Source organism: Schistocerca serialis, chromosome 3 (assembly GCF_023864345.2).
Source record: "Schistocerca serialis cubense isolate TAMUIC-IGC-003099 chromosome 3, iqSchSeri2.2, whole genome shotgun sequence".
In the NCBI taxonomy this organism is placed as follows: Eukaryota; Metazoa; Arthropoda; class Insecta; order Orthoptera; family Acrididae; genus Schistocerca; species Schistocerca serialis.
Window position 1 is genome coordinate 759972385 of NC_064640.1, and position 26279 is coordinate 759998663.

Genomic DNA, 26279 nt, shown 5'->3' on the forward strand with positions numbered 1-26279 from the left:
ATTATTAAAGATCCTAATACCACAACAGATAAATGCAGACTTTGCAAACAACAAATAGAAACAGTAGATCACATCACAAGCGGATGTACAATACTAGCAAATACAGAATACCCCAGAAAACATGACAATGTAGCAAAAATAATACAACAACAACTTGCCATACAACATAAACTAATAAAACAACAAGTTCCCACATACAAGTATGCACCACAAAATGTACTGGAGAATGACGAATACAAATTATACTGGAACAGAACCATTATAACAGATAAAGCAACACCACATAACAAACCTGACATCATACTCACCAATAAAAAGAAGAAATTAACACAACTAATCGAAATATCCATACCCAATACAACAAATATACAAAAGAAAACAGGAGACAAAATTGAAAAATACAACCAACTGGCTGAGGAAGTCAAGGACATGTGGCATCAGGATAAAGTTGACATTATACCAATTATACTATCAACTACAGGAGTCATACCACACAATATCCACCAGTACATCAATGCAATACAGCTACATCCAAACATATATATATACAACTACAGAAATCTGTAATTATTGACACTTCTTCAATTACCCGAACGTTCCTAAATGCAATGTAACATATACCGTATAGTTAAAAGGAAGTCACGCTTGATCAAGGTCCGCGTCACTTTCCATTTTTGACCAGACATGATGTCTGAGAAAAGAAAGAAATAATAATAATAATAATAATAATAATAATAATAATAATAATCATCATCATCATCATCGAACAATCACATGGGGACTCCAATGTCATTAACTACGTCTTATATGAGGGTAAATCAAATACAAATGGTATTTTACCATTGTTTAAAAAAATGAAAAATGAAAGGTAAATTTAATTTGTTTTCTACATAGTTTCCTGCTTTAAAAATCTACCTTACCCAGCAAGAAGAAATGATTTTTATCCCAACATTACAGAATGAAGCTGCTTGCATCAGGCACCAAGTGCACACAAGAATCTCCACATCATTGTCAGCTCAATTAATAATTGCCCTCCTAGAGTTTCTTTAAATAGCCCAAACAAATGAAAACCACAGAATGATAGGGCTAGGCTGTAGGTAGGATGATCAATAAGGGTCCAATGTATTGTGGAGGAGGATGGCTGTTCAAATTGCTTTGTCTCATCTTTTGAAGCAAAATGCAGCCCACATCTTGTTCAGTAGCTCACAGTAGTAACCAGCATACTTGTACATCACTTACATTGGTCGAAGAAAGTGGTTGAGACCACCTTACCAGCCGACAGTCGAGCCTTGGCTTTACCTGGGGCTTTCTCCCCTTCCGTCCACCGTTCTATACTGGCTTGTTTCAACTCCAAAGGGTAGTGGTGGATCCTCATTTCATTTCAGATGATGTCTCTTCACTCAAAACAGTCATCACCTTCTTTCACAAACATTGTTGTAAGCCTCTGACAGACCTACAAACATCTCCACTTCAGACATGCAGTCAAAAGGCGAGGGACTCATCTAACACACACTTTACAGATCATTTGTGACAGCTCCAGTAACTTATTCCAACCTGTTCTGCAATTTTGGACACACACACCCGTCGACTGATCTGCGCAAAATTTTTCCTCTGTAATGGTGGTCCAAGAATGACAACAATGTTCCGGATTTTCCACTCATTCTTGTCCTTCACTTAACTCTTTATGTGAGGCAAAGACGAAGCTATTTGACAAAGTTTGGTTCCCAAAGTGTGCAGTCATCTCCAAAAAATTTCTGTTGCTTGAACTGTTTCATGAGCAAGAAATTTTGCAATTATATGTTGTGCAATGGAGGGGGTACATTTGTTGCTTCAAAATTACCGGAGCTATTTACAAACTGGTTAGAAGTGTAGAAAGGCCAGCTCACCCCATTCCTACATGCCATTCTCAAGCATATTAGAAATGCCACCAGTTCTTTATATTTGATTTACTGTCATACAAACTCCAAGGGGAAAAAAGGAGGGAACTATCCAAATGGGATGGAAATACTTTGATGTGATGTACATGTACAGACAAACAAATGAGTACAATTTTAGAAATATTGGACAATTTATTCAAGAGGAAGAGCTTCACAAATTGAGCAAGTCAATAACATGTTGTCTGCCTTTGGCCCTTATGCAATCAGCTATTTGGTTTGGCCTGATTGATAGAGATGTTGATGTACTCCTCAGTTATATCATGTCAAATTCCGTCCGAGTGCTATGTTAGGTCCTCAAAATCCCGAGCTGGTTGAAGGGGCCCTGCTGCCCATGATACTCCAGATGTTCTCAACTGGCGAGAGATCTAGCGAATGCAGGACTGGCACGAATTAGCAAGCACGATGACAGGCAGTAGAAACTCATAATGTGTGTGTGTGTGTGTGTGTGTGTGTGTGTGTGTGTGTGTGTGTGTGTGTGTGTGAGGGGGGGGGGGGTCATCACAGGCCATCACTCCTGGTTGTCAGACTGTACAATGGGCGATAGTCACACTAGTATCTCAGCACTATCAGGCGTGTCTCCAGACATGTATTCATTGCTCATCAGGCTCAGTTCGAAACAGGGCTCATCACTGAAGACAATTTTACTGCAGTCAATCTGATTCCAAAGCAAAGACATGTCTGGAGATGCCCCTTTACAGCAGTGGGAGACAAACCCAACTGTCACCTGCCATACAACCCAAAAATTAGGGGTGATGGCCTGGGGTGCCATTTCTTTTCATAGCAAGACCTCTTTGGTTGTCATCTGAATCACCCTGACAGCACAGCAGTACATTGATATTATACACCCTATTTTGTTGCCTTCCACGGCAAGCCATCCTGAGCTTACATTTCAGCAAGATCATGTCCACCTGCACACAACGGGAGTTTCTACTGACTGTCTTCCTGTTTGCCAAACCCTACCTTGGCCACCAAGGTCACTGAATCTCCTCCAACAGAATGTCTGGACATAATTTAGACAATCTAATGCACAAATCGGTCCAAATTTGGCACGATACCCCTCAGGAGGTCATCCAACAACTCTGTCAATCAATGTCAAGCCAAATAACGGCTTGTACAAGGGCCAGAGGTAGACCAACACATTATTTACTTGCCCAATTTGTCAAGCTCTCTCTTGAATAAGTCATCGAATTTTTATGAAATTGCTGTCATTTGTTTGTCTGTACAGGTACATCACACCTGCTGATTTCCTTCCTATAGTGTGTACCTTTTCTCAAAAGGAGGGGGAGGAGAGAGAGGAGAGAAAGAGAGAGAGAGAGAGAGAGAGAGAGAGAGAGAGAGAGAGAGAAGCAACCAGAAGAGGAGGGGCAAATGAAAGGAGATGTCAGTGGTTGAGAGGATATGTGATGTTCTTTTACAGAGTTCCAGAGCACTTTGTAGTATGAGCCTATTTAACAATATGATGTTGCACCCCACACCCCAAATGCTTGCACTGATTCAATTGATGGGTGTCATAAAAACCTTACATCCTCTACTGTGGCAAGCTGGCTCAAAACTGTTCTAACTGATCCTTTGTATACTGGATACTGACACTAGGATGGAGATTAAGTTCCACATGGACAGATCTAGGACTTGTACTAGTCACAGGACTACATCAACAGACAGTTCATAGAGGCAAGTGCTGTGTGTGGCTGAGGATTGTCCTGTTGAAATATGGTAACCCTATTGTCCTGTTGAAATATGGCAACCCAATAGTCTCCCACAAGAGAACACTTGGGACACAGGATGTCTGTTACATATCTTAAGTACTATCAGAACTACCTCATTCACTATCAACCATGACCTGAAATTGTACCCATGTCTCCCCAAACCAGATGTGAAGGTGTTACGATGTGCTTTGAGATTTGGTTGAACAGAACCTTGATAAGTATGACTGTCCTCACGTTCTCGTGCACTACAGCACTGGCCCACTGTCATATCTCAATGCTCCACCAATCTTGGTATTGCACACTTCTATCAACCGGCCAAATGACCTCCCACAATGAGGCCCCTTCAAACACTCTAACATGTTGATGACACTGTCTCATGCGAGAGTGGGGCATCTCCATGTCCTTCACAGTGATCATTCAATATCCAGTGTTGTTCATGACTCATATACCCTGCCAGCCCTGGTAACAGCACTAAAAGCAGACACTACTGCACTCTGGTGGCCATTCTACCTGCTGCAGAGAACTCCAATCACAATCATTTAAATACCAGCCAAAGGCGTGAATGTGTACTAAGTTAAACAGACACCCAATTATGTGATAGTCCACAAACAAACACTTGAAGTACACCAAAACCTACTTTTATGTCTTAAGACTTATCTTCATTATGGATGATATTCTGTATGTAATTTGTTAGGAACTCTTCAATCCAGCCACAAATCTGATCAGATATTACGTACGCTCATTTTTTTCAGTTTTAGGTGTCAGTGTGGAACTGTCTCTCATGCATTCCAGAAGTCAATGAATATGATCTCAACCAGGATGATGGCATCAACTGCCTATGGCTATGAGGACAAATGCAGGGCTGTAGAGGCATTGACGACTAGCAGAAAAATACATTCATTCTTTAGTAAAATTAAAGAGACCTTTGGAGAAATGAAAAGCAGCTGTTTGAATATCAAGAGTGCAGATGGCAAAGTACAAAGCAAAGAGGGGAATGCTGGAAGGTGGAAAGAATATGAACAAGATCTATACTACGGAAATTAATACTATAGAAACAGAAGAGGACGTAAATGAAAATGATATGGAGGATATGATAATGCAAGAAGAATTTGACAGAGCTTTGAAAGACGTAAGGCGAAACAAGTCCTCTGGAGTAGTCAATACTCCCTCAATTACTGAGATCCTGAGGAGAGGAAAAAAAAATAATAATAGTAATAAAAATAAATAAATTCCACATTGTACACACAATTTATCACACACACAAAACACCTCTTACTTCAAAATTAATGCAATAATTCCTATTCCAAAGAAGACAGATGTGAATATTACCAAACCACCAGTTTGATTAGTCATAGTTGCAAAATACTGATGAATTTTATACAGAAAGAAGGAAAAACTAGCAGAAGCCTACCTCAGGGAAGGTTACTTTGGCTTCTGCAGAAATACAGAAACACAAGAGGTCATAACCATCTCGAGACTAAGATAGTCTGAAGAAAGGCCAACCTATGTTTATAGCATTTGTAGATTTGAAGAAAGCTGCTCACTGGGTTACTCTCACAAATTCTAAAGGTAGCAGGGATGAAATACAAATACTGAAAGGTTATTCACAACTTACATAAAAAACAAACAGTGGTTATGAGAGCTTAAGGACATGAAAGGGAAGTAGTTGCAGAGAAGGGAGTTAAAGTTATAGTCTATTAGCATATTAATCCTTTCAGGTCTTCTGGCTACAAGTGTGTGAATGAAATTTTACAATTATTGGATATAGGTTCTCCCTTTTAGGCAAAACCACTTTTCTCTTGTTACTCAAACATGTTTTGGCACCTCTGTGCCATCATCAGTAGGTTTTGTTTATTAAAAACTGAAAAAGCAAACATATTGTAGGTTGTAACTGAACTAACAAAGTAAGGCCTAAAGACAGTTTTTGTTCTTACCATGATTTTACATTATACAGCTTTGCAGGACCATCTGTATCGTGTTCTACACTGGTAGCTTGGCATCTTCAAACCAAATGATGGAAATGTGAATTTTATTAGCGAGTTAACACAGCTTTTGAATTTTTAAAAACACACACACACACACACACACACACACACACATATATATATATATATATATATATGTGTGTGTGTGTGTGTGTGTGTGTGTGTGTGTGTGTTTTTAAAAATTCAAAAGCTGTGTTAACTCGCTAATAAAATTCACATTTCCATTATATATATATATATATATATATATATATATATATATATATATATATATATATATATATATATATATATATATATTTTAATTAATGTACTTAGTGTGATTTTGGTTTACAAATGCCTTTTCACTTCACAAAACGTGGTGAGCAGTATATTGTGTGTCCTAACCCTGTCAGCATTAATTTGCTCCTGAGAATGTTTGGCGCCGAATTTAAATTTTGTTTACTTCTCTGTCTCTGTTTGCTTGCTTGTGTGCCACCAGGTGGTTTGACAGATTGTGAATGGTGATGCTCAAGGTTGTCAGTTTCCTGAATATTGTGATGTAATGGGTGGTGTTCGTTTTTCATATGGTGAGATCCACAAAATTTAGTGTGCTGTCTGTTTCTAATGTGAAGGGAATTTCGTGATATAAGTTATTTACTTCACTGTATAGTTGTTCTACATTTGAGTGTGGTTCATCAATCAGGCATATTATGTCATTGATGTAACGACACCAGGATATAACTTTGTAGTTGACACTTCGTGGCAGATTAAAACTGTGTGCCGGACCGAGACTTGAACTCAGGACCTTCGCCTTTCGCGGGCAAGTGCTCTGCCAACTGAACGACCCAAGCACGACTCACGCCCCGTCCTCACAGCTTTACTTCTGCCAGTTCCTCGTCTCCTACCTTCCAAACTTTACAGCAGCTCTCCTGCGAACCTTGCAGAACTAGCACTCCTGAAAGAAAGGATATTGCGGAGACATGGCTTAGCCACAGCCTAGGGGATGTTTCCAGAATGAGATTTTCACTTTGCAGCGGAGTGTGCGCTGTGGCTAAGCCATGTCTCCGCAATATCCTTTCTTTCAGGAGTGCTAGTTCTGCAAGGTTTGCAGGAGAGCTTCTGTAAAGTTTGGAAAGTAGGAGACGAGGTACTCACAGAAGTAAAGCTGTGAGGACAGGGCATGAGTCGTACTTGGGTAGCTCAGTTGGTAGAGCACTTGCCTGTGAAAGGCAAACGTCCCGAGTTCGAGTCTCACTCAGGCACACAGTTTTAATCTGCCAGGAAGTTACATATCAGCACTTACTCCACTGCAGAGTGAAAATCTCATTCTGGAACTTTGTAGTTTTTTGGTTTTATAATCTGCTGAACCACGGGTGGCACATAAGCAAGCAAGTTTCAGATTCATGCTCCATAGGCTGAACAGAGCATCCATACGCAAACAGAATTACACACAGGAGCTATACATAGTAAAACATATAGCAGAGAAAAATGGTTACCAGCCACACATGATAGATAAATTAAACCAACAAATTTGTAAACAGAAAAGGATTGATTCGGGTGACAAACTCTCTCGGGAACAAATGAACGTCGACGGGCAAAATGTGATTAACAACAAATATATATGCAAAACATTTTGGTACACCAAAATCAAGTTTTTAAAAAAAAACAAAGGATGCGTTAACTCGCTGATAAAGTTCACACTCACATCATTTGGTTTGCATATAACAAGCTATCAGTGCAGGACAGCATACAGATGATCCTGCAAAACCATATAATGTGAAACTCCTAAGAATAAAAACTAACAAAACTGTCTTTAGGCCTCACTTTGTTAGATTAGTTACAACCTGAAATATGTTCACTTTCTAAAGTTTTCAATAAACAAAAGCCACTGATGATGGCACAGGAGTGCCGAAGCATGTTTGGGTAACAAGAGAAGAAAGTGTTTTTGCATAGAAGGCCTGTATCCAATAATTGTAACTGTAAATAAGGAAAAAATAGAAGAGCTGCTACTCTAAAGATGAATGTTAACTTTTATTGTGTCTTAGCAGCATGAGAAGTATTTTCTCACTTTTCTACTTTTAACACTTGCTGCACATTGCTTTTAGAATGATAATTAAGTGTACATTATACTGTACACTGGAATAACTATTGCAAAAACCAGTAACTTTAGTCATACAGTACAAATTTCTTTTCCCTCAAAGTGATCACGATAATTTGTGACACAGATAGTTGGAGTTGTACTGTACAACTAATCCAGTCAACACCAATTAGCTGTGATGATCTTTAGTGTCATTCATACAAGTAGTTAGACACTAAGGAGTAAATTCATGGACTACTGATGTAATTATTCAATTGCAGAGGCTTGGGAAACATTTTGATCAGGGAGAAATAACGATCAATCGTGTCACTTCTTTCATTCAATATCACACTATGTGCAAAGCAAGCACAAACCTACAGAATCACAGCCAAGATTTAAAAATCTAACAAAAAGCATCAGAAGTGGAAACGAAAGAACAATATGGATTTAATCATTTATCTTGGAATATTGCACAATGGTGCAACAAATTAACATTGTTTGGACAGAATATAAGTAATTACTACATTGCTTGAGGCTTTTCCAACATAGTAACTGCTTGAAAGGTTCATGGCAATACATCACTTGGCATTGTCTACATTGCATATTTCCAAGAGGCACCCACTCATCACCTTCAGGTTGGACATAAAAAATGGTGAGCTGCTATGTTCTGGAATTATTGGTGTTTTGACAATACCATCTGATGCAATGTATGTGAACCTTTCACACAATTGAAGTACTGTTTAAGAGTCACATTTCATTTAATTAATTTTAAGACAAGAATTTCATTCCTAGCATTGTTAAGTGAGATTCAAGTACCAAAAAATTACGAACATTTAAAATATAAATAACAAACATTACAGCTTTAAGCAACAGCTGTTTAACTGAAATAAAGTTTCAGTCATCATCTGGCGTATTACAAATTTATCATGAAGTACATGTTTGGTTCATTTTACTGACTCTTCACCGACCCCCCCCCCCCCCCCTCCCCAAACCCAACTGAGATAATACACTTGTTCAACTGTCCAAAATAAACTAGAGTATCATTTCAAATAGGTACCCCACTCATACAATAAGAGTTGCTGGCGACTTCAATCTACCCTTGATATGATGGCCAAAATATATGTGGTACGCATAAAAAGTCATCCGATATCATACCGAATGCTTTCTACAAAAGCATTTTGAAATAAATACAAAATCTATATAGTTAAAAAAGCAAACATGAGCATGGCACCTTCCTAAGAGACAGTCTCAGCGCCTTCCAATTTGCCTACGCAAGTGCAGAACAGATGTAGTACATAGTCAAATAGAGTATCAACACCAAATAAATTAATAAGAAATGATACTGATCTCCCATGGTACAGAGAACAGGTCAGAACACTGTTGCAGAAGCAATAAAAGAAGCATGCCAAATTTAAAAAAATGCAAAATCCCCAAGATTTGCGAGATTTTACAGAAGCTCAAAATTTAGCATGATCTTCAATTTGAGATGCTTTTAACAGTTTCCACTAAAACTGTCTCAAAATCTGGCAGAAAACCCAAAGAGTTTCTGGTCATATGTGAAGTATACTAGCGGAAAGCCGCACTCAATACCTTCTCTACGCAATAGCAATGGTAATTTTATGGATAACAGTGCCACTAAAGCAGAATTACTAAACACTGCCTTCCAAAATTTCTTCACCAAAGAAGATGAAGTAAATACTCTAGAATTCAGGTTAAGAGCAACTGCCAGTATGAGCAACTTGCACGTAGATATCCTCAATGCAGTGAAGCAGCTTGAACTGCTTAATAAAGGCAAGGTCTCCGGTCCAGAATGTATACCAATTACATTCCTTTCAGAGTATGTTGATACATTAGCACCAAACTTAGCAATCATACAGAACCACCTGTTAGTTGAAAGATCCGTACATAAAGACTGCAAAGTTGTACAGTTCACACCAATACTCAAGAAAGGAAATAGGAGTAACTGGCTAATTACAGACCCATATCACTTATGTCTATTTGCAATAGGATTCTGGAACAGCTACTGTGTTTGAACATCATGAATCACCATGAGGAAAAGTATTTATTGACAAATGGCCAACATAAATTCAGAAAATTTCATTTTTTGTGAAACACAGCTAGCTCTTTATTCTTACAAAGTAATGAGTGCTAACGACTGGGGACATAAAATTGATACAAATTTTTTTGAGTTCCAGAAAGCTTTTGACACTGTTCCTCACAAGCTACTCCTAATCAAATTCCATGCCAACAGCAGATCAAATCATTTGTGCAACTGTATTCACCACTTCCTCAGAAAGGTCTCAGTTAGTAGTAACTGGCAGAAAGTCATTCAGTAACACTTAAGTAATATCTGATGCTCCCAAGGAAGTGTTATTTATAAGCTCCTGCTATTAATGAACGATATGCAAATGACTTAGTAGGCAAATCTGAGCGGCCACTTTAGACTGCTTGCAGATGATGCTGTCATTTATCATCTTGTAAAGGTATTGGATGATCGAAACCAAATGCAAAATGGCGTAGGAAAGGCACCCGTGTGGTGCGAAAAGTGGCAGTTGACTCTTAAAACAGGCAATGAGAAGTTTGAAGTCATCCAAATGAGTACTAAAGGGAATCTGCTGAATTTCAGTTACAGAATGAATAACACAAATCTAAAGTCTGTGAATTCAACTAAGTACTCAGGGATTACAATTACGAGCAACTTAAATTGGAAAGATCACACAGATAACATTGTGGCGAAAGCGAACCAAACGGTTATTTATTGGCACAACAAACAAGGTGACTCAGAGAGAGAGAGAGAGAGAGAGAGAGAGAGAGAGAGAGAGACACACACACACACACACACACACACACACACACACACACACACACACACAAAGCGTCTAGTGGCTCATGGGAGAAATTGGGTGGAAAAAAAAGGGGAGGCACATTTTTCGTTGTGGTACGATCTCCTTGTGAAATTTCTATCACCAACTTTCTACTCCAAACGTAGAAAATATTTTGTTGACACCCAAATCATCATCATAAGTCAGAGTTTGCATTTGTTTTTACTGGGTGCTGTTCGAGAGTGGAATGGTAGAGATTAAGCGTGTAGGTGGTCTGATGAATATACTGCCTGGCACTTAACTGTGAATTACAGGTTAGTCACGTAGATGCGGATGCACAATTACATTACAAAAGAGAACAGGGGACACATTCATTTCTAAGAATCTGTCAATAAAATTAATTTCCCTGAGTATTTAAAAGGCATAGACAAAAGGTGGTGTTGACTGTGCTCAGCTCCTAGATGTGTTTAAAAAATGAAGCATTTCATCTTATTTTTTGTTGAAGACAAAATACAATGTTGAATAATTAAAACTGACTATCTTGAAAAAATTAAAGGTCTGTTTCCCACTTCACTTAATCCATCCATTTAACTCTCATTTGTAGTTGATGAGTGAGTGTCAAAAATGAGCAGTCTGCAAATAAATTGTCCAAAGCAAGATTCATTCTATTGGGGGTTCTCACCTTGGATGTCTTACTGTTAATAGCAGTTGCAAAGGAAGTGACACTAAAAGCATTCCCTCCTAGGACACAATTTTACTGTAGAAAATTGCCAGAAAGATTCTTATTCTTTACTGTAAAAAAGCAGTCTTCCAAAATGGATCAGAACACAATGAGTTGTCATCCTCTAAAATGCCATAATACTGCTATCTGATGTTGCTTGTGCAAGAATGCCTCTTGTATGGCTCAATATCATGGGAGACACAGAGTTGTATATATCCATTTTCTTGATTCAGAAAAGGACAATGAGTACTTTCTTCCATATAACTGGTACTGTCATTTGTAGTTGATGAGTAAGTGTAGATGATGAGCAGTCTGCAGACCTATTTCCCCTTCAGATGTAGTTGTTACTACACACAACAGTGGATGTTATCAGACTGGTGCTGTCTCTCCACCTTCTGCCTGGATATGGTCCATCACCACATAGGGAAAGGACAGTATTTTTGTAACTGAAATCCAATCTACCTCCCTCAGGCAGAGCTCTAAATTGCCAAAAAGTGAATCTCTAACATAGTCAATGTCAGGCGGTTTATGTCATAGATTACTATGACACCAATTCCAAATATCACTTGTGGAGAATGCACTCTCACCTCTCAGGCCTATGGATGAATTCCAGTATACCAGCAAAATGAGCAGAGCAATTGGCAGACTCCAGGAAATTTTTCCATCATTATCTCTGGCTCTTTTTAACATCTAAATTTACATTGATACTCTGCAAATCACACTTAGTCCCTGGCACAGAGTTCATTGAACCACCTTCACAATAATTCTCTATTATTCCACTCTCTTAAAGCGCGCAGAAAAAAAAGAAATGAGCACCTACATCTTTTCGCGCGAGCTCTGGTTTCCCTAATTTCACTGCGATGACCGTTTCTCCCTATGTATGTCAGCATCAACAAAATATTTTCGCATTCTGAAGAGAAAGTTGGCGACTTAAATTTCATGAGAAGATTCTGCCACAGGGAAAAACGCCTTTGTTTTAATGGTATCCACTCCAAATCCTCTATCATGTCACTGACCCTCTCCCCTATTTTGTGGTAATACAAAACGTGCTGTCCTCCTTTGAACTTACTCCATTAATCCTACCTGCTATGGATTTAAGACAGTGCAGCAGTACTCCAAAAGAGGTTGGAGAAGCGTAGTGTAGGCAGTCTCTTTAGTAGATCTGTTACATTTTCAAAGAGTCCTGTCAATAATACATCTTTGGTATGCCTTCCCCACAACATTTTTTGCGTGTTCTTTCCAATTTACAGTGTTCACAATTATAATTCCCAGGTATTCAGTTGAATTTATGGCCTTTAGATCTGACTGATTTATCGCGTAACTGAAGTTTAACGGATTCTTTTTAGCACTCATGTGGATGACCTCACACTTTTCATTATTTAGGGTCAATTGCCAATGTATGCACTTACAGATATCTTCTGTAAATTGTTTTGCAATTTGTTTTGATCTTCTGATGACTTTACTAGACAAACGACAGCATCACCTGCAAACAACCTAAGACAGCTGCTCTGATTGCCTCTTAAATCGTTTGCATATGTAAGGAACAGCAGACGGCCTATAACACTACCAGAAAGGACTTTTGCTTTACTCTATGACTTTCTGTCAATTGCTACAAACTGTGACCTCTGACAGAAAAATAGAAATCCAGTCACATGACCGATCTGATATTCCATACACATTCAATTTCACTCCAAGTCAGTTGTGTGATACAGTATCAAAAGTCTTCTGGAAATCTAGAATAACAGAATCAATTTGAAATCCTTGTCAATAGCACTCAACACTGTGAGTGTAAAGAGCTATTTGTGTTTCATGAGAATAATGTTTCCTAAAATAGTGTTGACTGTGTGTCAATAGACCATTCTCTTTTAGGTAATTCATAATGTTCGAACGCAATATATGTTCCAAAATACTGCTACATAAAGACAATAATATGGGCCTGTAATTTAGTGGATACCCTAACTACCTTTCTTGAATACTGGTGTAACCTGTGCAACTTTCCAGGCTTTGGGTACACCTTCGTCAAGCAAGTGGTTGTATATGATAGTTAAGTATGGACCTATTGCATTGGCATACTCTGAAAGGAACCTAATGGTGGTCATTGGTGCATCAGTTTAGTTTTCAGTGTACAAAATATGATGCATTTTACAACGAATTTTTAATAAAAAAAAAATATGGCAGTTTGCTTATCTCCCAACTGGCATTTTTGGACAGTCATTGTACAAATCACATTACAGCTTGTGTGCTGGATTTACAACTACGGAAAATTATATGTCACTGCAAAACCATGGCTAAGGAAGCCAATGTGCATGCATTGAATGACCATTTTGACACAGTCTTGAGACCAATGTCTTCTATAACAATTTACAGGCAATCTGGCATAAAATCAGTATCTGCATGCAACAATAATTCCATGTTTACATACAGGCACTATTACATTGCCTCCAAAGCCCCATCACTAACCTGTACTTAGTTAAGATTTGAAATGAACCAAGATTCATCGAGTGACAAGAATATCAAGGTTCACACCCACACACACTGCTGAAATTTCCATTGTCATACTCCATTTTTCAGTTATATTTAATGAATATTTTTCATGTATTAACAGCTGAGTAATTGAAAACCCTATAATTTAGCACTGCAGAGAAGAGAGAGAGAGAGAGAGAGAGAGAGAGAGAGAGAGAGAGAGAGAGATTGTTCTTTCTTATTCTTAAAACTGTATCTGTTTTTAACACTTCTTTACTGCTCTTTAGAAGCTAACCAACAATAAACAAGTCTGGTTTTCAGTTCTTTTCTTGTGCAGTTTCCACTTTAACCTTGGGTTTGCATCACCCTCCACACTAGACAGAGCTTGGGATGAGAAAGAACCGAACAGTTGTGGCATTTATGCCACATTCCTGCTTACATTTATTACATTTTGTTACTATGTTTTAATCCACAGTACAGGAAGATTTTGTTACAGTAGGCTAGCGAGTAGGTAGGATCACAAAGTAGACTCATCCAGCGACATGTCTGATGGTGACTTAGCACGAGAATGACCGAACGAACAAGAACCGTATCATACTGAAGCACAGGGACTGTAGGTATTCACCTACCACACTGGGAAGCAAGAATCAAATAATTTATCATTTATATAAACTGTTCCACGGTGATAATGCTGCGTGAAATGTGAACTTAGTAATAATAATTCCAGTATCACTAATTTCTTCAGGAAATGCTAATTACAAATTTCACTTACTGTCTGTGCTTATTGATGGAAAGGATGGACCAATCTCAGGTGCATCATGAGATGGCAGGTGCCAAACTGCTAAGACAACTCACTACTAGTCTACGATCGATTTCTAACGAGGTAATACATCAATCGGGTATAAAATCTGATCTAATGAACTGCTGGAACAGTTTTTAGAAAAATTTCCTTGGATGATCTACTTGAGCAATGTTGTGTTAATCCAAGGCAGTCTACAATCAGTTTTTGAAGTGGCAACACACGAACTAGTGCGTGAAGTGCAACTCTGCATAAAGACTGAATTAATGGTTAAAGTTGCCTTGGAAAACATATTTGTGTGCTCTCATGTTGATTCTAAGATTGTGCGAAGCATTTTTGTGACTTTTGTGGTAGTCAGGAACTAGTGATTAATGAGCAGGAATCTTGTTATGAACATTAACGAGAGACTGGCTCTACAAATCATTTTACTAATTTTATGGTTAAAGAAATAAAAGCAAACTTTGTTGGCATCCTAAAATTATTTTACAATTCTTATTGTACTTAGCATTTAAACCTGCCCAATTGTCACATTATTATGCACTGTTTATGGCACAAGTATTAGAGCTCATGACCAACGGAGAAGAAATCAAGCAGGTCAACGGCTATGGGACATCTTTAGAAGAAATGTGGTAAGCAAGTTGCCTCCAGTTGTGATGGAAAAAGTGAAATCTGCTTTTACTGTGAGACTATATTTTACCACTGACCCTAATATTCATTAAAATTTTCGTAGTATGCATTAAACCATCATCACATTTGTTAAACAGTGCCTAAATAAGACTATAAACTAGAACTGAGCTACAGCAGCACCTATCTCCCACATGAAACTCATTTATGTTTGAGGCACACATTCTTCTCTGTAAGCACAGCAAAACTGCTCTGACTAACATCTCAACGAATATATATTATTGGTTAGCTTCCTGCTTCCAGTGCTTGTTCGACAATGAGTTGACTGCTAAGATGTCAGTACCAAAGATTTTAATGTGTCATGAAAAATATAGTGAACAGGAGCACAAGTTTGTCGAACATTAACACTTTCTCATTTAAGAACACTGTCTTACCCATATTCTCGTGAGTCAGTATGCTTCAACTTTTCTGTTAAACCTTAGACGCCACTGTAATTAGATGGGTGAGCCAGTTCCCAGTTACGGTTATGGCAATGGCATAGAACTTCCCATAATATCATGCCTAGAAAAGCAGTGTAGTGTCCAAATCAACCTTCAGGTAGAAGGAAGCTTTTATTTCACTTTATTACTCTCTGAAAAGGTGATGACTATTTTGTATTATGCTCTGTGGAGATGTATTATTAATTCACAGTAATAAAGAAGGAGTGTGGGGAAAGAGTATGGTTAAAGCAGATAGATGGGACTTGCTGTGATCCAGTTGGGTAAGGGAGAAGCCTACTGGTTTGAAACTAGGTGTATACGGGGATTTTGAAAATCCATCACATAGACCTTAATAGAAGATTTTTCATGTAAATTTGAAAGAGATGAATGTCTAACTTTTTTATTACACATTAATGGAAAAACATTATGAAATAACTATTGTTACTACGTTATACAGCTATGAAGATCTGAGTTAAATGTGTGTTTCATAATGAGGTCATCAGGCGCACAGCACAAACTCAGACTAAGTAAGGATATTAACAGCTTCCTTTCTAAAATAAGTATTTTGGCATTTCCCTTACATGATACTTTTAAGTCAGGGAAAAATGAATCTGGATGGCAAGATGGTTTTTGCGACCATCTCCTGAGGATAGTACCTTGACGTACTAAATCTTACAACAAAAGGTGTATCTCTGAATTCCAAAACAAATTAGCATAAACCGCAACAATGGAATAATTTAATTTAGCCCCATTAAAAATTTTTCCATCAATATTAAAATTTCTCAAATCTAGGGTCATTTGGAAAGTAAGGACTGAACCATCATAACTAATTCAATGCTGAGCCAACATAGAAACACACATGCACACTGATTCCTGACACCTTTGCTTATTAAACGACGTTATTTGAATCAGTATCATCATCGTGTGCTGTTTGTATTGTCACTTCAGAATGTTTAAGACAAATGATCAGCCCATGAACTGAAATACAGTCAGCGATTCAGTTTTTTGACAGAAGTAACATTGCAGCGGTGAAAATTCATCAACAGGTAAGTGAGATGCATAGCCCCAGTGTGATCGACCATCAGTGATTATACAAAACTTGATCAAAGCCGTGGATGAAGAGACGCATGAAGACTGGTGATTCACAATTTCAACATTAGCACTGGAATTTCCTTATGCGGGTAGAACAACTTCTTAGCACCAAACTGTTGCTGATAACTTTCAATTTAGCAAATTGTGTGCACGTTGGGTTCCCAGGCTGCTTACTGTGAAACATGAAATGCGAAGAGTGGACTGTGCTCTTGAGATTTTGGAGCAATATCAAAAGGAAGATAATCAAGTTTTAGGGAACACTGTCACATAGGAGAAGACATGGGTTTCTCATATAATCTGAGAGTGTAAACGAGAAAGTCAATATCGTCAATGTCAAGCAGATAACCTCAACATGCAAGGTTATGGCAATCGTGTTTTGAGATACACAATGAGCCTTGTTGGCTGAGTTTATGCAGCAAGGGACAACAATAAATGCTGCTGCTTACAGACTAAACTTCAACACGCAATACAGTACAAGTGACTTGGTCTTCTGACTTCTCTAGTTTTGTTGCTGCAAGGCAATGCCAGACTCCATTCTGCCATTCACATCCAAGATCTAGTCAGATCTTTTGGATTGAAACAGACTGTCCACCAACTGTACAGTCCACAACTGGGCTGAGCAATTTTCATTTGTTCCACTATCTAAATGAGTTTCGCAGTGGCAAGTGCTTCACAACAGATGATGAGGTGAAGGAAGCAGTTAAAGACTGGTTATCCTCACATGCTTCTGATGTCTGACTTAGGGATACAAAAGCTTCTAGAATATTATGACAAATGTTTGATTTCACATGCATACTGTCAGAAAATACAAAAACATGATCAATTAAAAAAAATCTGTGATGCTTAATGTTTTATAATAGAACAGACCTTACTTTCTGAATAACCCTTTCCTTATCAGAGCATAAAAATCAGAAATACGAGAAATAATTTTAAGCTCAAGCTCCGTACAAAAAAAAAAAACACGCGATTTCATCAGATCTAGGTATTACTTTTTAAAGAGATATCTACTGATAAAATGAATGTATAGAAAATTTTGAGTGGAAAGTACGAGAGGGCAAACACATGGTACAAATCAAAGAGAAAACAAGGGAATTCAACAGACAAAAATCAATATTTATCACATGTGAAACAGTTTTACCTAGTGTATCTTATGTTAAAACGACTTACGGGAATGCAGCCAAGTGTTGTCCTACGTTAGAGGATAAAAAACCCAAGGATGAAGGAAGTAGTATGTTTGTTACAAATCTGTAAGTTATCACAAAACGAAATGTAGTGTCGAAAAAATTTAAAGCTGTGAGTTCCCAAGAGACAGTTAATAGCTCACAATCACCTTAGATCCAAAAAGCTTGCAAAGAAGAATAGGTCCATGACAATTGTCCTATTCTTCTAACATTTTAAGCTCTACAGAATACACATACTTTTATCATATTCAACAACAAAAATGTGGCAACAGTATCAAATAAAATTTCAAATTATAACTTTCTCCTTAAAGTTACTAGTTTCACGCAATTAATGATGAAAACTGAAAGATGCATTTCAAAATGAAATGTTCTAGGTCATCCACACACTGAAGACTACAAAATCAGTCACAGTGGGGAAAAGTTTTATGAGAAAAAGAACTCCATACTCATTGTGCTCTTTCTCCCACATTCATAGTTCCTTGGAAAAGTATATTTAGAAACCTATTCATCTACACAAAATTTAAAAAATGCTTTTATGACAGTTAAATTTCCTATTAAGAGCCAGGTCATTAAGGATGAAAGTAGAAAATACATATTTACTTCCTTAGTAATGCACAAAATGCTAAATATTCATTCCTCATACCACAATATAGAACTTTTCCTTGAGTTAATGTTGCAGGATTATAATATAATTTCATTTATTGACTGCTCAATGTGTTTTCAATAATGAGAACACCAGCGAAGGTGTACTATTCCAATTTCTATCTTCACTAACGCAGATTCTGAAACACTGTGTTCCTGATCGATAATGACACTGTGAAATTCCACCATATTCTAACAAACAAGTATGACTATCATGTTTTCTTGACACAGTATGTTGCAGTGGAATACCAAATGTCTTTATTATACTCCACATGTCATATGTACTGACATTAAAGCCTTCATGAGGCTCAAGTACTAAATACTGCTTGTGTCATACTGACAGTCTGATCCTTTGTTATGTTAGTCTTGCCCATAGAAACAACTACTGCTGTACAAATTTTACTGCGCTTTATATATATTATACATTATTAAGGCTGTGGATTTTTTGGTGGGAAAACACATATTTCACAATACATTACATTTCAAATGCCAAGTGATAGGTAAGGTAATGACAATCAGCGAAGAAAGTAACATATGATAAACACTGACACGAAGAAGGGACAGGACGATAGGGCATGTTTGAAGGTATCAAGAAATAACTTGCATGGTACTAGAGGTAGCTGTAGAGGGTAAAAACTGGAGAGGAAGACAGACATTGTAATACATTCAACAAATAATTGAGGATGAAGGTTTCACGTGTTACTGTGAGATGAAGAGTTGGCACACGAGATGAATTTGTGGTATGCTGCAGTCAACCAGTCAGGAGACTGACGACTTTTTTTTAAATGATAAGTCTTCTTTTGTAATTTAAATGGGGGAGCACAAATTAAGTTTCTATTAACATTTTTTATTTTTCTATCATTTTTCATGTTCATTATTTAACTTTTTCCCTTTTCTGAAGCAATGACACAATAAATGTTCTTCAGAGTTACACTTACTTTGAGTTCACTGGATCATATTCGCTAGTTCACTTGCTGTCTGAAGACACAACGAACAGTTTAGTTTTCTAGTCATTCCTTTGGCCTCCTGTAAACCAAAAAATTACATTAAAAGTTGTATAGAAAAGGAAACTTATTACAGACATAAGCTGTGTGTTCCCACAATGCATTGATAGACCCTTGTGATAAATAGTGAATGCCTCCTTAGGCGGTTAAGAAAAAGTTCACAAATGAAGTACTGTATATAATGTACGAGGGTCATTCAGTAAGTAAAGCCCCACATTTTTTTAAAAAGTCATTAATACACATAGACAAACATCCTTGTTGGTGCTTCAGATTTCATGTTTTTTCCACATGCCGGTGAAGTTTCGAACCGTCTGGCAGATGGCAGAGCCGTGGTACAGCATCAAAATGGCGTCTACATAAGACTCACATTACAAGCAGCGTGCCGTTATTGAATTCTTGTGTGCCGAAAAAGAAACTGTGGCGAACATCCATAAATGTTTTTGTGCAGTGTATGGCGATGCTGCAGTTGATAGTAGTAGTACAGTTGAGCGATGGGTGAATAAAATTACAGCCTCTGGAAACGCAGAAACAGAGCTCCATCATCAGCCACGCTCGGGACGTTCTGTCACAGTCACTGCTGCAGACATGCTGAATCATGCAGATGCCATTATTCATGCCAACTGGTGCATCACAACTCAACAACTGGCTCTACAGTTGTCAGTCAACATTGGAAGCGCATCTGCAATGATCGAGACTCTGATATTCAAAGAGGTGCTCACGATGGGTTCCACGAATGCTCACTGCAGACCGCAAGATTCAAAGAAAGGCCATCTCATCTGAATTGTTGGAGTGTTTTGTGACTGAAGGAGAGGCCTTTCTGTCACCGATCATTATCGGGGAAGGAAGCTAAGTGCACCACTTTGTGCTGGAAACAAAATGGCAGTGCGTGGAGTGACATCCTCATTCACTACAAAAGAAGAGATTCAAGACAACCCCCTCTGCCAGAAAAGTCATGGTGACAGTCTTCTGGGATTGTGATGGCATCATTCTCATGGATGTGATGCCAAGAGGGTCAACCATCAATTCAGAGGCATACATGCAGACTCTGAATGCACTCAAGAACCATTTCCAATGTGTTCGATCACACAAGAATCCAGCATTAATCTTGCTCCAACATGATAATGCACACCCACACTCAAGTCTGAGAACCTGGGAACACATCGCCGAATTGGATTGGACATCATTGTCTCATCCACCCCACAGTCCAGACATGGCACCCTTGGACTTCAATCTCTTTGAGCCACTTTAAGTTTCTCTATGGGGAACACACTTTGAAAATGACAGTCATTCAGTGAAAACATGGCTACACCTACCTGACAAGATTTTTACCAGAAGGGAATACATGCTCTTCCACAACATTGGTGAACGGCCATAAAACGTGATTGAAACTACGTAGAAACATAAGACATGGACAAGACATGATGTCTATTGTCACCAAATTCTGATTTAACAATAAATATGATCTGAGAGAAAAAAATGTGGTTCCTTGCTTATTGTACAACCCTCGTATATATTTTGAAACTTCTACCAACTGTGCACAATTTAATGAACCTAGATTGTAGCCTATCATTATGAGATAACAAGGATAAGTATTTTGATCTTTACCTTCCTTTATAATAGCTTGGCTAGAAATGGCTGATAATTGTGTCAAAAAAAAAAAAAAAAAAAAAAAAAAAAAAATTATTGCACTTACTGTTGAATCTGCCTCTTCATAGTACATTCTTGGAACCACAGAAACAAAGGTTTCTGCTTTCTCCAGCACCTTGAGCATCACTGCTGTCATGTGTGGACCTGGAAACGAGTTTCTCCTCATTCAATTGATTTCATCACAGAAAGACAAAGGTGATTAATATCAACTGTATGACAGATGACATAGCCACACTCAATAAACACTGCAAAAATTATGGTCTAACCAATAAAAGTGAAATACAATACCAGTGAAACTGTAGAGAGTTTAATACTAAAGTGAAGAGAGACAGCAATAAAAAGTAAAGGATGGGCAAAGACAGAAAAAGGAAATTACAGCATAAAGAAACAAATACAGTACCTGTTAACAGTTAGGCCTATAACAATAGTGATTACACACTTTTTTAATAAACTGATTTGAATCCACAGATTAAAAGTGGACACAGAAAATAAAAAGGAAGAAAAGTGAAAAACAACACAGAGCAACTTAAGTGTATAGGTAGATCAACTGGGCAAGGTTTTTTTTTTTAATATTCCCTTTCTGATTTCTTAGTCTTGTAATCATTCAACCATACCACTTAGTTTCTATTATTCCATCTTCTTTCCTCTCTCCTTGTCTCTCAACCCAATCATTTGTTTTACTGGTTCAAATGGCTCTGAGCACTATGGGACTCAACGTCTATGGTCACCAGTCCCCTAGAACTTAGAACTACTTAAACCTAACTAACCTAAGGACATCACACAACACCCATTTGTTTTACTGCCAGTAGCCTTTACTCAACAGTTCTCCATAGAGTTGTCCAACCAAATTTATTACGTGTCACATCATTCCAGTATACCTGCACCAAGGTTGTCACTATCAGCTTCTTCCTGTAGCATGTTATACACAAAATTCAAATGTTTTTATTAAATTCCCCATGTCAATGAAATATAGAGGTTTATGAAACGCCTTTTCTAAGAAACACTGCATTCAATGCAACAAAAACTGATTACAGAGTGTGCCTTTAGTCTTAAGATGACCACTGACTGATCGACACTGGTTATGTCGATTGTGAATGCAAGTCAGTTGATCTCCATGACAGTGTATCACTTTTTTCAGAGAGAAGTATATGAAATGTAGTTCTACAGAAGAATGCTGCTGATTAGGTGGGCAGACTGAACAATTAATGAGACAGTAGTAAATTGAATTTGGGAGAAAATTAATTTACGGTACAACTTGAGTAAAAGAGAGGCTCTGAGTAGAGACATCCTTGCACATAAAGGAATTGTCAATTTGGTAATGAATGAAAGTGCAAGGTATAAAAATTGTTGAGGGGGAGTGAGATTTGACTGCTGCCAGCAGGTCCAGATTGATGTAGATTGCAACATTGCTGCAGAGATGATATGGAATGCATGAGATAGATCAGCTGTCAAATTTACCTCTGGCTAAAAAGCAGGTGCCAACTGGAAACTGAGCTGTTAAGCATTATTTAATGTTATGTAAGTGATAACCGAATTAAAACTGAACATATTTCCACAGGTCTAATTTATACAGAAAAGTATATTGTGGAATCAAATAAAACACAGCCACAAGATCATGAGCATTTTGTAAGACACCATTTCATAACCATGCTCTGTTATTGGCCTATTTGGTGAGTAGGGAGGCTATGCAAGAGGTGCCGTATGTTGGCTAAGTAACAGCTGTTATACTGTTGGCTGAATGGTGTAGTGGTGGAAGGAAAGAGTCCACAGTGAGCTGAAGGAGTAACATCACTTTCCATTTCACAGGGTTTCCCAGTCAGTCACCAGTACTACTTAGACAAGAATATCTAGCAGCTACTGATAAAAATGTTACCCTTGCTCTTCAGTGCCTACATTTCACAAAATGCACCACTTCAGCACACAGACTGAAGCAAGAACTTCAACAAAGTACTATAGAATACGTGTATTGCAGTTGGTGCCCTTTATAAGTTAACCTTAATTCCATACAAAAACCAACTTGCTGCCAATTTTCTTAAATTTTTTGATGTCCAATGTGTAGCAGTAAGCTCCAGCATTTGTATCGTGTCACCATATCAGGTAATTGGTATCACTGACTCCCACTGTAACTCCAGGATACTCTTGGTAACCACCTCAAGAAAGTTTACATTGAAACAACATCCTTAAATCAACACAGTGTTGTTCTGGAAATGCAGACCACATCACCAGTGTAGTGTAACACACACTGCTTCTTTCTTAGATGAATCTGTCATGTTGGCAAGCTGATTTATACACACCACTGCCTTGTGGCTGAAATCCCATATGTGAAATGCATTACAAGGAAATTAAATGTAGCCAACATTACAACTGCTTCAAAGGAACCAGACAACATATGAATGGGATAGACATTGGCAGACATTTGCCCCACATCTATAAAATTAAAAACAAATTTATTTCTTGTAAACATTACTGTTTCCCTCTACTGAATTCGCAGAGCAAATTTCAAAAATATCCATCAATCAATATTTATATACATCCTGTATTGTACATACCTCAGCAATGCACAAATCACAAACAGTAATTTTAAGAAAGCTACCAATTTACAGTGCTTCTATTTGCATGGAATGTTACATCTTGTACATAGCAATTTCTGAAAGACTGGAAAGTTGTTTTGTTATGAAAACTGAAAATACTCTCAAAGTCACTAAAAGAATACTACTATAAATATTTTTTCTTGTGCTTCAACAACATGAATCCACTTCCTATCAGCCATAATAAACGGTACTTTGTAGATTACACGAGAACCCTCCATTTCACTCCAGCATTGTTCCCATTATCATTATTATTATTATTATTATAGGCTGCACAAACGCAATATGTTCTGACTTTAGTGCCATGGTGACCACCATATTTATGGTAACGTCTTCATCCCGCAACGAAATTCTTATTCTGAAAACTCGACTTCGTTTCCTGGTTCCAATAACAACTTTTAAATTTGACTATGTAATTAAGACACGGCTAATGCGAGCTCATGCAAGATAAACTTCACATACAATACTACCTGGATATATGCTCATAATTAGGGGAACGTATAAAATCGCTTTGAAGAACAAATTTTGGACCTCATAAGATCTTTTAAATTCCTACAACTAATTTAGTTCTTATGGGAAAAACGAATTACGCAGTTACATTTGTATGAAAACGTGCTCTTCGACCGTGAACCTTTCAGCATACTGAGCAAAGAATGAATGAATTTCGAAATTAACAGGAACGTAACGAGGGCTCCTTATGTTCTCCTTTTCAAACAATTAGAAAACCTGATGATCATCTACTTCCTGTTTATTACCGAAGGCCTGTATACGTTATCTAACATTTCTTCGCCAATGTACTTGCAAAGGCAAATTCTAAAAACAATGTTTCCTCGCAACACAAATGAAATTATATCCGTTTGAATATTTCCCTCTTCACAGAAATATTTCTGAAGCACTGCTCCTTTCTAATAGTAAAACTTGTCCACACGTACACCCCGTCAATTCACGGCACACTAATCAATAAAAATACAAAGACTAGAGAACTGTACTTACAGAGGTTCATCTTTTTGGCAACCTTCAGCGTCGTTAAATCACCCAGAACTTTTTTTTTTATTTAAACGCAAAGGTAAACAAATATGGCAGAGATTACATTTAGAACAGGAGGCAGTGCAGCCAACGGACTGAAATGCAGTTACCCTTAGTTTCGTAGAATTACCCGTTTATGAGATAGGCAGTAATTATCAGTCCTCTCCGTAATTAATAAATAAAAGTCACTAATATTGTCAGCTTTATGTATGCACGTATGCTCTGCCGTCTGCCACTTCCGTTATCTTTGTATTCGTCTTACGTCGTTGCTTAGGTCGTTCCTCAAAAGAAATGACTTTTCTCCTCCCTTGTAAGTCCATCCGCTTCTATTCGTTGACCCCTTCCCTTCTAATTTCTAACAATCAGTACGTCATCCTAAACACCTACTTTTCTTCGTCATGCAATTTTTTCTGTCAATGGAAACAGTTTTGAGCTGGTTTTCAGTTTGCACACTCGAGAATCACAAATTACCGTCCTCATAGGTTAGAGATGGGCTGCACTTTATTCGTGGTATTTTTTTATGGTACCACCTCAGCAGACGACTTTTACAAACATCATAGTAATTTTTTACAAGTTTCGTACAGAGTTGGTTTAGGTAGACGGTGGTGGGGGGGACGGGGGGGGGGGGGGGGGGAGGTAGTGCGGTTACTGTTACTCTCATGCTTTATATTCAAACTATCTGAGGCAGAATTTTGGAATTTTGCGTTTTTGCAGTGGCAAGGAGGCAAATAATATCAGACCGACATCTTCACTACTGACTCATCTGGGGCAATAGGGAACACAAATCCTAAGCCATTTTTCTGCAGATATGTAACGTATACTTCCCCTTTCGCAACTACAAACCTGACTTGGCCAACGTAATATTTTGAAGTCTTCTTAGCGGCAAAATAAACCACAAAAAATCGTCAGGTCTCACTTCATCAACTGTCAACGTTTGGAAGGTTTATCATCATCATTATCATTTTCAGAGTATCCATCATCCTCAGGTTCCAGTGCAGTTGGCGAAAGGGTTTCTGATTCACTGTTGGTATCATCACCGATTTTGTTTTTTGCAGAAATCTTCAATTCCTTCATGCTCTGGGTCAAGATTGTTGGTCCCATTTTACCCACCATTGCTGCTTACAATTCGTCTTTGACTAGATTACTAGTGTAAACTGCAGATTTGTATTGCTTTGATCTTGCAAATCGTCTCATAGATTTTGACTACAGTCTGCAGGAGTTGACATTTCTGTCAAGTTTGCACCTGCAGTGGGAGGTGAAGCACCATGCAAAACTGCAGATTCCACAGGAAACGGTGTAGCACAGCTTGACATAGATGCTGCTGGCTGCTCATTTACTTATAATGGCCTACGACTTTCTTCAGTGTATGCCAACCTATTAAATGGCCTCAATCCAGGCATCTTGAAGCCTGATGTGATATTTTTTGGTGAAAGGAATATATAAATGCTACCCCACAAAACATACTAATCTCTGAAATAGTGACTGGGTGACTTGACTGCAGTGT

The 26279-nt window shown here is 37.9% G+C and overlaps 1 long non-coding RNA gene across 1 annotated transcript in view; it reads right to left on the bottom strand.

Moving 5' to 3' along the window:
• Positions 1-24840, bottom strand: part of LOC126470602 (uncharacterized) — an 81541-nt gene extending 56701 nt beyond the window's left edge. The window contains exons 1-3 of the long non-coding RNA XR_007586265.1: positions 24743-24840; positions 21208-21305; positions 19449-19536 (exon numbers count right to left, since the gene is read on the bottom strand). This is a non-coding gene — a long non-coding RNA (uncharacterized LOC126470602). The remainder of the gene's footprint in view (positions 1-19448; positions 19537-21207; positions 21306-24742) is intronic.
• Between the last annotated feature and the right edge of the window lie 1439 nt (positions 24841-26279).